The sequence below is a fragment of the Pseudochaenichthys georgianus genome, chromosome 5 (genome assembly GCF_902827115.2).
Source record: "Pseudochaenichthys georgianus chromosome 5, fPseGeo1.2, whole genome shotgun sequence".
In the NCBI taxonomy this organism is placed as follows: Eukaryota; Metazoa; Chordata; class Actinopteri; order Perciformes; family Channichthyidae; genus Pseudochaenichthys; species Pseudochaenichthys georgianus.
In genome coordinates, this window is record NC_047507.1 from 13086269 (window position 1) to 13097684 (window position 11416).

The 11416-nt window shown below is 39.8% G+C and overlaps 1 long non-coding RNA gene across 1 annotated transcript; it reads left to right on the forward strand.

Moving 5' to 3' along the window:
* Nucleotides 1-9468: 9468 nt before the first annotated feature.
* On the forward strand, nucleotides 9469-10381 carry LOC139433850 (uncharacterized). Its single transcript, XR_011643256.1, has 3 exons — nucleotides 9469-9555; nucleotides 9832-10019; nucleotides 10299-10381. It is a non-coding gene; the product is annotated as an uncharacterized lncRNA (long non-coding RNA).
* Nucleotides 10382-11416: the final 1035 nt, after the last annotated feature.

An 11416-nucleotide genomic window follows, 5' to 3' on the forward strand; every position in this document is an offset into this window, starting at 1 on the left:
TGGTAAAAAATATTTGTATCACTCATTGAATATAGCAGGAAAGAAAATGAAGAGTGCAGAATCGCTGCAATGTTGTCCATTTTAGACAAAGGCTTATTATATTTACAGCCCTAATAACATTAATTTTCTGCGCTAAATATGTGTATTGGCTGCTTTCGTTGTGATCGCTAAATTCACCTTGTTCAAACACTGACCCAGATCGCTGGATCGCTAGAAACACCGCTGTCATCAGGCTGGCAAGGGCTGTTCCATGCTCTGCTCAACCTCCCGCCTTCCCAATGGACTCAGTAGTGCCCCCTGCTGCCGTGGAGCATGTGCCCATAGATAGATATATATATATATATATATATATATATATATATAGATATATATATATATATATATATATATATGCATGTGCCGGCCCCTGCGGAATATTACTGCCAAAAGTCGTGTGAGTGTGTCACGTGACTTTAGGCAGTAGGCCTAATATTCCGCCGTGAGAAGAAAAAGTTTTGTACTTGTAAAACCTATGCTGAATTAATGTGTCTCTCTGAAACATGATTTATTAGAAAAATGGTAGCCTATGTGTTTATTTGATATACGTTTTTTCTTTGCAAACTAAATGCATTAGTTTGTAGATGGTGTTTTGTATTTGCAAACCACATTGTGTTTGTTAGTGAATCATGAGGCATTTGTAAAACCTGTTTAGTTTGTTTGTCGAGTTATGGCAGGAAATTAGCTCCATATCATCACTCCTGTTTTGACTCAGCTGGTCCAAAATTAGGCTGCACGCCTTCTTACCGGGAAGAGACGATATGACATCACTCCTGTTTTGGCCTCGGTGTTTTGGCCACTCAAAACAGGAGTGATGTCATATCGTCTCTTCCCGGTAAGGAGGTGTGCAGCCGCATTTTGGACCAGCTGCAGGCGACAGATCACACACTTAACAGTGTTGGGCAAGTTACTTCCAAAATGTAATATATTACATATTACTTATTCCTCTCTTTTGAAAGTAATAAGTTACATTACAATATTACTGTCTCTGAAATGTAATGAGTTACACTACTTTAGTTACTTTCACCAAAATAACCGCAAAAGAATGGCTAGGTATTTTAAATGCTAAAATGTAGTTTAGTGCAGCTCATTATACATCCAGTGAACGGCGATGTGGTATAGCATAACAACTGTGTAGGCCCTTAAGGCTACTAACAACTTGTATTACACGGCTTAGTTGAATACTCGATTCTGATTGTAAATTCTTACTATTGTTGTTTCTTGTTACTTTCCACATATATTGTTTAGAATTCACAATGTGAAATATTAAGTGTTTAAAATCAACCATCAAAAAGACCAAATAATATATATTTGTTGCTATAGGTGAAACAGTTGAGGGACAATTTGAAAATTGTATTATAATTAAACTACACTTTAGATAAAGTTAAAGAGTTCAAACAACGTTCTTTGCACAGCGGCACTATCTTTGAAAATGACTTGCAGTACTAACAGCAGAGGCTGCCGAACATTAATGTATACTTTGGAAAATGTATAAACGTTTCTATTAATGATTTCCGTCTGAAACAGCCATAGAAAAATCTCTAGCCGAGAGAAATCAACACTGGACGAGAATCAAGGGATACTTTTAAGAGAGATACTTTATTGACCCCAAATTGGGAAAATGTTTGTTGCAGGAGCAACAAGTAAATGTACAGGCATTAAAATATTAAAATCTTTAAAGATGGAAGAAAGTATTAACATAATAAATAAAATAACAATAAAAACAATCTTGGGCTACTATAACATTATTATTCATTTCTCAAACAGAAACATTTTGAACAATAAAAAATATGACGGACCAACACTTTTAAAATAACTTAAATAATAATAATATTGTTTGTTTCTATATTGTGCAAATAAACCTAAACTATACAGATTTACCATTTTAACAAAGCAATATAAATGTGATGTGTAGTGCAAAGAACACACAAATAATCAGATCGACATAAAAAACAAACCAAATAAAATGCAAATAAAATAAATAACATTTAAATTGATAAAATTAGGTTTCAGTTTTCACAACTTCAGCTTTTGTGCAATATTTAAATGTATGCAGGTAGGATTGTATGTGGGCATAACAAAAGTAAAGTTGGGTTTAAGGTTTGTACATTTTCAAGTATATGATGACACATAATCAAATACCAACCAAATAAAACGAATTAAATGTTTGGTTTGAGTTTAGAATCTAATTAAGGGCATCTAAGTCCTTCGCTCCTCAGGCCGGCCTCTGATGTCATCAGTAACAGCGTAGTCCTGCTGCAAATCTAATGTCGTCCTGCAACATTCATCAGGTTCCTTTTCATACATCCATGGGCCCTTCAGTTAGAACGTAAAGAGGAACGGAGATGCCGTATACACAGGGCCGTCCCTGGCCAACTTGAGGCCCCACGCAAAGTTCTATGATGAGGCCATCCACGTTTTTAAGTCCTTAAGGCAGTCTTGAATTTTATTTAGATGATTAATTTCATCAGGCTTGATTGATAAATATAGTTGAGTATCATCCGCATAACAATGAAAGTTTACAGAATGATTCCTTATAATATTGCCTAACGGAAGCATATATAATGTGAACAAAATAGGTCCGAGCACTGAGCCCTGTGGCACTCCATGGCTAACTTTGGTTTGCGTGGAAGATTCATCGTTAGCACGTACAAACTGAGAGCGTTCAGATAGATAGGACCTAAACCAGCCTAAAGCAGTTCCCTGTATGCCAACTAAGTGCTCTAGTCTTTGCATAGGATATCATGGTCGATAGTATCAAATGCAGCACTGAGATCGAGCAAAACAAGAATAGAGACAAGTCCCTTGTCTGAGGCTATTAGAATATCATTTGTGACTTTAACCAGAGCTGTCTCTGTGCTATGATGTGTTCTAAAGCCAGACTGAAAATCTTCAAATAAATCATTGTTTTTTAAGTAATCACTCAACTGTTTTGCGACCGCTTTCTCAAGCATTTTTGAGAGGAACGGAAGATTAGAAATAGGTCTATAGTTGGCTAAAACCTCTGGATCGAGGTTGTGCTTTTTAAGAAGCGGTTTTATCACTGCTACTTTGAATGATTGTGGAACATAGCCTGATAATAAAGACATATTCATAATATTTAATAAAGAAGTGCTAATTAATGGAAAAACTTCCTTCAACAGCTTAGTTGGAATTGGGTCTAACATGCACGTTGATGGTTTAGAAGAGAGAATCATTGAATGTAATTGTTCAAGGTTAATGGCTGAAAAGCATTCTAGTTTACTATCTAGTGTACTATTAGAACTTACGATTCCGGGAGCTGTTGATAACACTATACTGGTCGAAGGCAAGAGGTCATTAATTTTGTTTCTAAGAGTAACAATTTTATCATTAAAAAAGCACATAAAATCATTACTACTGAGTGCTATGGGAATAGAAGGCTCAATGGAGCTGTGGCTCTCTGTCAGCCTGGCTACAGTGCTGAAAAGAAATCTTGCATTATTCTTATTCTCATCTATTAATGAAGAGTAGTAGGGGGACATCAAAAGTATTGATGTCCCCCCACCAAAAGTATTATTAAAACCATGTAGCCTACTAAATCATCACCTTGGTCCCATCATATACTCTGGGAAGAGAATATTTACTGTGCTTGAAAACTGGTCATCATGAAATCATCATGAAATCATCATCATCATGAAATCACATCATCATGTGAGGTTGACTTTGTGACCTGGAAAACATTTCAGCTGGCTGCAACATTAGCTTGTTGATAAGCTTGGGATATGAGATAGTTTTGTAGCCATTCGTAGTGAAGGCATCTGTGCATTGTATGCATTATTTTTGACCCAACATTTCTACAGGCATGGCAGAATATGGCACTATTTTCACATGAATATTCTAGCCCTTGTCTATTTGTATACCACGAGCTGCAAAATGACCACTTAACCCCACTGTACAGGCGGGTACTTGTTTAGATATACCTGGGCAGGCTCTGTTTTGCCGTGGTATCCTGGCACCTGCGGGCCGCAGAGGGGCTGCGTAGTTTCGGGCGACGAAAACTGCTGCTCCGGGGTTGAGGGCGGCGAGTCAGGCGGGAGTAAGCTAGTGTCCCAACGGAGGGGTAACGTGATGTCCCCATCTGACCTGTTGCTACTGTCTGCAGTAGATGCAGTGTTGCTGGCATTTAGTGATGGTTGCTTTAACCATTGTCGTATAAATGATTATCCACAGATGTGTGTCACTGCTGTGGAAGCACTTTGGAAATGATGCACGCGCAGCGGAGCAGGTCACGCGCACCTGACATAATTTGTTGTTAGTATTTTTCGCTCCGTTGTCTTTTTTGAATAGAGGGAGCATAACATTCAACTGCCCCGAAGATTCTGACGCGAAGCCTGAAGGGTAAACACACCAGGTTTACTAATCTACCCGCACAATTGGTCTCTGGTGTCGGATGTCTCGCTATGTTAGTACATTCTTAAAAAACAAAACACCATTTAATTTCTGGTTAAAATGTGTTGTAACTGGGTTACTGAGCATTGTAACGGGTAATATATTACCCACATTTCATTAGTAATGCGTTACATTACTTCGTTACAGCAAAAAGTAATATATTACTGTAACTCCGTTACTTTTGTAACGCGTTACGCCAAACACTGCTTATCAACACCAATATACAGGGAGTTACAATAGTCTAAAGGAGACGTTATAAATAGGTGGATTAGCTGTTCAAATTCCAGGAAGATAGGCCTTTACCTTCCCCAGAAGCCTCAGCTGGAAGAAGTTTATCTTGAAAACTGAGCTTATCTGTTTGTCAAATTTAAAACAGTTGTCAAAGATGACTCCAAGATTTCTGACAGAGGGGCGGCTGTAGGAGGCCGAGTACACTATTAAAGCCATCCAGGAGTTCGGACTGTCCAAATATTAAAATATCTGTCTTGTTTTCGTTGAGAGTCAAGAAGTTGATTTCCATCCATGATTTAATGTCTTTCAGACAGCTAAGCAAGGCATTCCTAGATTCATTATTTGCTTTTATAGGCAGATATACCTGCAAATCATCTGCAAAGCAATGGTACGAAATGTTATGCTTTTTAAAAATTGACCCCAGAGGTATACAGACTGAACAAAATGGGGCCTAGGATAGAGCCTTGAGGGACCCCATATCCTAGTGAGGCTGCAGCTGAAGAATACTGGCCAAGATGCACAGAAAAGGTCCTTCCTGACAGATATGATTGAAACTATTTTAGGACGTTACCTTTAATACCAACACACAGTTCAAGGCGTGATCAAATAATTTGGTGGTCAATGGCATCAAAAGCAGCACACAAATCTAAAAGCACTAGCACAGCAGAATTCCCAGAATCAGCAATTAAAAGAAGATCATTAAAAACTCTCAGGAGAGCAGTTTCTGTGCTGTGGCGTGACTTAAAACCAGACTGAAACTTTTCTGATATGCAGTTTAAATCAAGGTGCGACTGCAGTTGCGCTAAAACCACTTTCTCTAGGACTTTAGACAGGAAGGGAAGCTTAGAAATAGATCTAAAGTTGGAGAGAATGATGATCAAGGTTCTGTTTTTTGATAAGAGGCTGCACTACAGCGTGTTTAAAAAAGGTTGTAACACAGCCTGAGGTGAGAGAGATATTTATCAAAGTTAAAATGTATGACCCAATAGTATTACAAACGTCTTTCAGTAGTCTGGGAGGAATACTGTCTAAAGGGTAAGGTTTCAATTTTTTAACCACATCAGATAACTCGGTCAGTGAAACCAGGTCAAACTGCTCGAAGACTTATCTCCTGACTGAGCACACAGGAGACACAGCTGGGTCTAAGGTGAGAGGAGGAGGTGAAGATCTGATGGCCAAGACTTTATCATTAAAAAAATGAAAGGAACTTTTCACATAGAGTAGGTGATGGCACAACACAGGGACAGTTACAGGGATTTAAAAGACGATTAAGAGTGGTAAAAAGGAACTGGGGCCTATTTCTGTTGTTGGACACAAGATTTGAAATAAAATGTGTTTTTGCACATTTAACAGCCCTCTGATATTCGCTTAAACCGTCTCTTAGGATCCCCAAGGAGGATAATCAGCTCAGAACTCGACTTTAGTTTCAGCGTGATGTACTTGGGGAACATCCCAATCAGTCTGGAAAAACAAGACAGATATCTGTTGAATGTTTTATGATCGATAAAGGCAGGATTTTGTCCTGTTTTTTCCCCATGACACTTTGGATATGTTCAAGGAAGTTGTAACAAACTACCCACACTGCTGCCCTGGTGACAATAAGATCTTTAAGCAAATAGGCTTCTGTGTTACTCTGTCTGATGAGAGCAACTTTAGCAGTTATGACCCTTGTCAGTGGCGGCCGGCCCATAGGGGCGCCGTCCCACCTCTTCCCACATTCTAGATTGTCATTCAAAATACTTATTTTTTTTTTAAATGTTATACTTTCTTTTATATTAACAAGGTACATATGTGACCTGCTCCATCATTTTGAGTCACATCGACCCAGGAACACATTTTGAGTTTGCTGTATGTATGTAAAGAGGACAGTCCCAGCTTTATGGCAATACCAACATTATCTTCTACGCCAAATATCGGCGTAGAAGATATGCTCTTCCAAAGTTTGAGTGTCATCAAACGTTATATTTGAGAAAAATGGCATTAAAGATAATTCATATGTTTCACATGGATTAAAACACATGTATTAACAGTCAAGTTAAAATGAACATGTATGGAATACAATCGATAAAATACGAACAAGTATACTGTAGGGCCTATATATGATGTAATATATAATAGGGGTGGAAAAAAATCGATTAATGTAAGAATCGATTCATAACGTCCACTTTCATAACTTTCTTTTTAATCAATACAAATAAATTAAAAAAAGTTTTCTTTTTGTTTTCTTTCCACTTTTTGTATGTACATAATGAACAACTGCAACATCTGTCTTGCATACTATATAATGTTCTATGTAATTGAAGTTACAGTAAGAATTTATAATATTTTTAAACAGTTAATACATATTTAAACACAGTCATGTGCAGTCATACAAACTACCTGCCCACATCACGTCAACGTTCACGGCAAACCAGATCTTTTGTGTCCTCACACAGTGCAGAAGTCCCTGATGCAGTCGTACAGATACCACTGACGCATGGCATTAAGGCCAGGTGGTTTCTGTGCAGTGGGCAGGACTTCGGGGTCAAGGATTCCTTCATTGCGAAGGAGGAAGAAAGGCTCCTCTATCTATGGGCTCAGAACAGTCTCATAATACACACATGCACACAGAAGGATTCACACTTGTATTTCATGATCCGCAAAAGGATTCACACTTTTATTTCTGGATCCACACTTGTGTTTTTCAATGCACACACAAATGCGTTCCGTTTCATATACATGTAAATAAAATCCAAATACAGACAAATGTTTTACATGTGTATTTTTGTTCCACACATATTTGTTTTCCGTTTAAAACCTCTGAACCTGCATACACAAACTGCATTATGTGCATGGATCGCTGTGTGTGGGTTTTTTGAGACTCCCCTGACAGTCACCCGACTTGTAATTTGTTCTATCTATAGCCAATCAGATGTCTCCTCCATTCTAAGCCAATCTACGGTGGCCCTGAAGTGCAAGACACCACAGCATTTCAGAAAACACCACAGCATTTCACAAAACACCACAGCATTTCACAAAACACCACAGCATTTCAGAAAACACCGCAGCATTTCACAAAACACCACAGCATTTCAGAAAACACCACAGCATTTCACATTGGACGGAAAGGGTATTCCTTTAGGGAGAACACTTCTTGTTTGTGATTGGACAGAGCCAGCCAGAGAAGCACTGCTGTGATTGGTTGTTTTTGCTGCCAGTCAAGAAACGATGCTTCGTGATTGGTCAACACCCGACAGCGAAATATGTCCCAACCATGGTCCCACAACGTATGGTCCCAACACATCAGCCATTAGCACACACTCAGATCTCACAGCTCCTCATATCTGTTCAGAAACTGGACAAAAGTTAAACATGTACAAACCACAGACTGTCTATGCCATGGCGAATACAGTCGCTGCTTTATTTATGTCTGTATGATGTTGTTGTGATTGTGGACGGAGCAGCTACAGGTTAGTTTAGCCTGATGAATCCGATTCAGAAAACACGCATTTTAAAAGCTTTTCGCCTGCCGTCTTGTCTGCAGACTTGTCAAAGCGTTAATTCATGGTTTTTACTAACTGTTATCAGTATGTAGTTACTTCGGCATCACTTTGAAACGTGTATTACAATTAAATCACGGTCAAATATGTTCATTTTGTTGTAGGATTTACATGGAGATACGCCCCGTCCCCTCTCCAGCGCCTCTTGTTTGAATGACAGCATTGACAGGAGCAAACACAGCTGACAGCCGCGGTGAGACTCGAGCGATTAGAGCGATGCGAATATTGGGTGGTCTACCATAGTATTTACATGGAGATAAGCCGCTTAAAAACCATGAGTTAATAAAGCATTAATTCTGTATTTACTCCTGTCATTCAAACAAGACCCTGGAGAGGGGGCGGGCCGTATCTCCATGTAAATCCTATCGGAATCGGATCCATCAGGCTAAACTAACCTGTAGCTGCTCCGTCCACACTCACAACAACATCATACAGACATAAATAAAGCAGCGACTGTATTCACCATGACATAGACAGTCTGTGGTTTGTACATGTTTAACTTTTGCCCAGTTTCTGAACAGATATGAGGAGCTGTGAGCTCTGAGTGTGTGCTAACAGCTAACGGCTGATGTGTTGGGCTAATCACGAAGCGTCATTTCTTGACTGGCAGCAAAAACAACCAATCACAGCAGTGCTTCTCTGGCTGGCTCTGTCCAATCACAAACAAGAAGTGTTCTCCCTAAAGGAATACCCTTTCCGTCCAATGTGAAATGCTGTGGTGTTTTCTGAAATGCTGTAGTGTTTTGTGAAATGCTGTGGTGTTTTCTGAAATGCTGTAGTGTTTTCTGAAATGCTGTAGTGTTTTGTGAAATGCTGTGGTGTTTTCTGAACAACCCGGTATCACGGTGAGACGTGAACATGTGACGCTTTACCATTGCTGGGAGACGTGAAGATGTCACGGTTTCCTGTTTTCAAAACGTGAAAGGCGTGACAGCTACACGGTATTGTTAACCCATGTTAACCAGTGGAGAAATACCCGGAAGTGCCAAGCAAATGGTCTACCGCGCCTATTGGTCGGTTTTTATTGTCAAAATTAGATGTTTTTAATTTATTTTGTAATCCTCACACTCGATTTCGCCGATTTTCTTGTGGCTCTAGCTGGTCGAGACCTCTTTCAGCAGAAACAAAGGCTACGATGTTAATCCATAGACATATAAAGAGTAGACGCCGCATTGGCTGCTGGGGCGCAAGAAATACGGCCGCCATCTTGGACCGGTCATCCTACAGACATTCTACCCATAGACAGCAGAGGTTTCAAGATGCCAGAGCACTGTGCAGCATATTGCTGTGCAAATCGGCGGACGATTGCGAACAGGGGTCGGGGGATTACTTTTCACAAGTAAGATTCAACATTATAATTGGTTGTATTTTGTAAATAGAATATTATTGTACTGTATTGATGTCCGCCAGCGAAATCGTAGCCAGCAAACATTATGTTCATGGCCAACTGAGACTTTATAAATCGCTGCTGTAACAAGTGAATGTCCCCGTTGTGGGATGAATACAGTAAAATCTAATCTAATCTATCTAGGAAGAAGAAGGAAGAAAATAAGCTTGACCTCCTTCTTAAAATGTTTTTGTGTTGACTCTCAAATCTCCCGTTTTTATTTTGAAGGTTTCCCAAAGACAAAGATATGAGAAAGAAGTGGGAAGTTGCTTTGAGGAGGGAAGGGTTCACTGCAAGCGAGTCATCCGTGATTTGCAGTGAGCATTGTAAGCAGGACGAGTTTGACAGGACAGATTGTCCGACTCAGAGATGGTGTTATTCCCTCCATCTTCAGCTTCCCGGTTCACCTCCAAAGAGTAGGTGTATCATCATACGGTTATTAGCATTCATAAATGTAAATATTCTATTATCAATAACAGGGCTGTGTGTGTGTGTGTGTGTGTGTGTGTGTGTGTGTGTGTGTGTGTGTGTGTGTGTGTGTGTGTGTGTGTGTGTGTGTGTGTGTGTGTGTGTGTGTGTGTGTGTGTGTGTGTGTGTGTGTGTGTGGTGTGTGTGTGTGTGTGTGTGTGTGTGTGTGTGTGTGTGTGTGTGTGTGTGTGTGTGTGTGAGATTGTGCTTTTTCATTTTAATTTTAGCCAGAAAAGGGCAGGACTACGTCTACTTCCAGAAAAGCTGAAGAGAGCCTGTCTGTGGCCCCTCAGGACGACCCAGAAGCTTCAACCTCAGCCTAATGATGTGAGTATTTCTATTTTCAACATCATATCATAATGGTCCTAGACAAAGTCAAATCTCTCTTGTTTGCTGCCACTCATATTAAACACACTCACAAATAAACACATACACACACAATTGAAGACATGTTGAACATGCATTCCTGGCACACACACACACACACACACACACACACACACACACACACACACACACACACACACACACACACACACACACACACACACACACACACACACACACACACACACACACACACACACACACACACGCATGATGCTGGCAGTGGCTTTGACAGGTGATGACTATAAGAAAGAATGTGGGCCATACTCTAGTTGTGTCAAAGTGTTGTGTGTGAAGTGAAACATCACTCAAACCATGTTCATCCCTCTTTCTACTGGGATCATAGCTATGTCTCGCCTGCTTCTCCTACTGCTCTTAAGGCCAGACTCAATGAAGCTTTAGCAAGAGTGGAGAGTCTCGAGCGAGAGAGGAAGAATGCCATGGCTAGAGAAAAGAGGGCAGAGACCACAGTGAGGACTCTTTTGGGGGATTTGAGGGAAAAGAACCTCATTAATGAAGAACTCAAAGAGGCTTGATTTCTACTCAGGGAAGATGAAAGTAGCACTTTGAGATTCATGTACATCTTACTCTTACACTCTTTATTAAACTCCTTTGTTATTATATGAAGGGGACTTATTAATTTTTTCTCATACAATTTCAGATCTTCAAATAGACTTGAAGGCAAAGCAGGGCCATGAGTACTCCAAGGACCACAGAGAATGTGCCCTCACACTCCATCTACATGGTCCAAAGGCATACAAATACCTAATAATAATAATAATAGACTACAACAAAAAGGTAGTCTTAATGTTGTTCAATTTCATTTTTGGAAATTACGGTTGCAAGTACGTTAAATAGCTACTTCTCAATTTTTTTACAGGTGGCTGTGTTCGGTGGATGGCAAGCCTGGCCTGAACAAGATGATGCTGGATATGCTGGAGAGAAGATGCCAGGACGA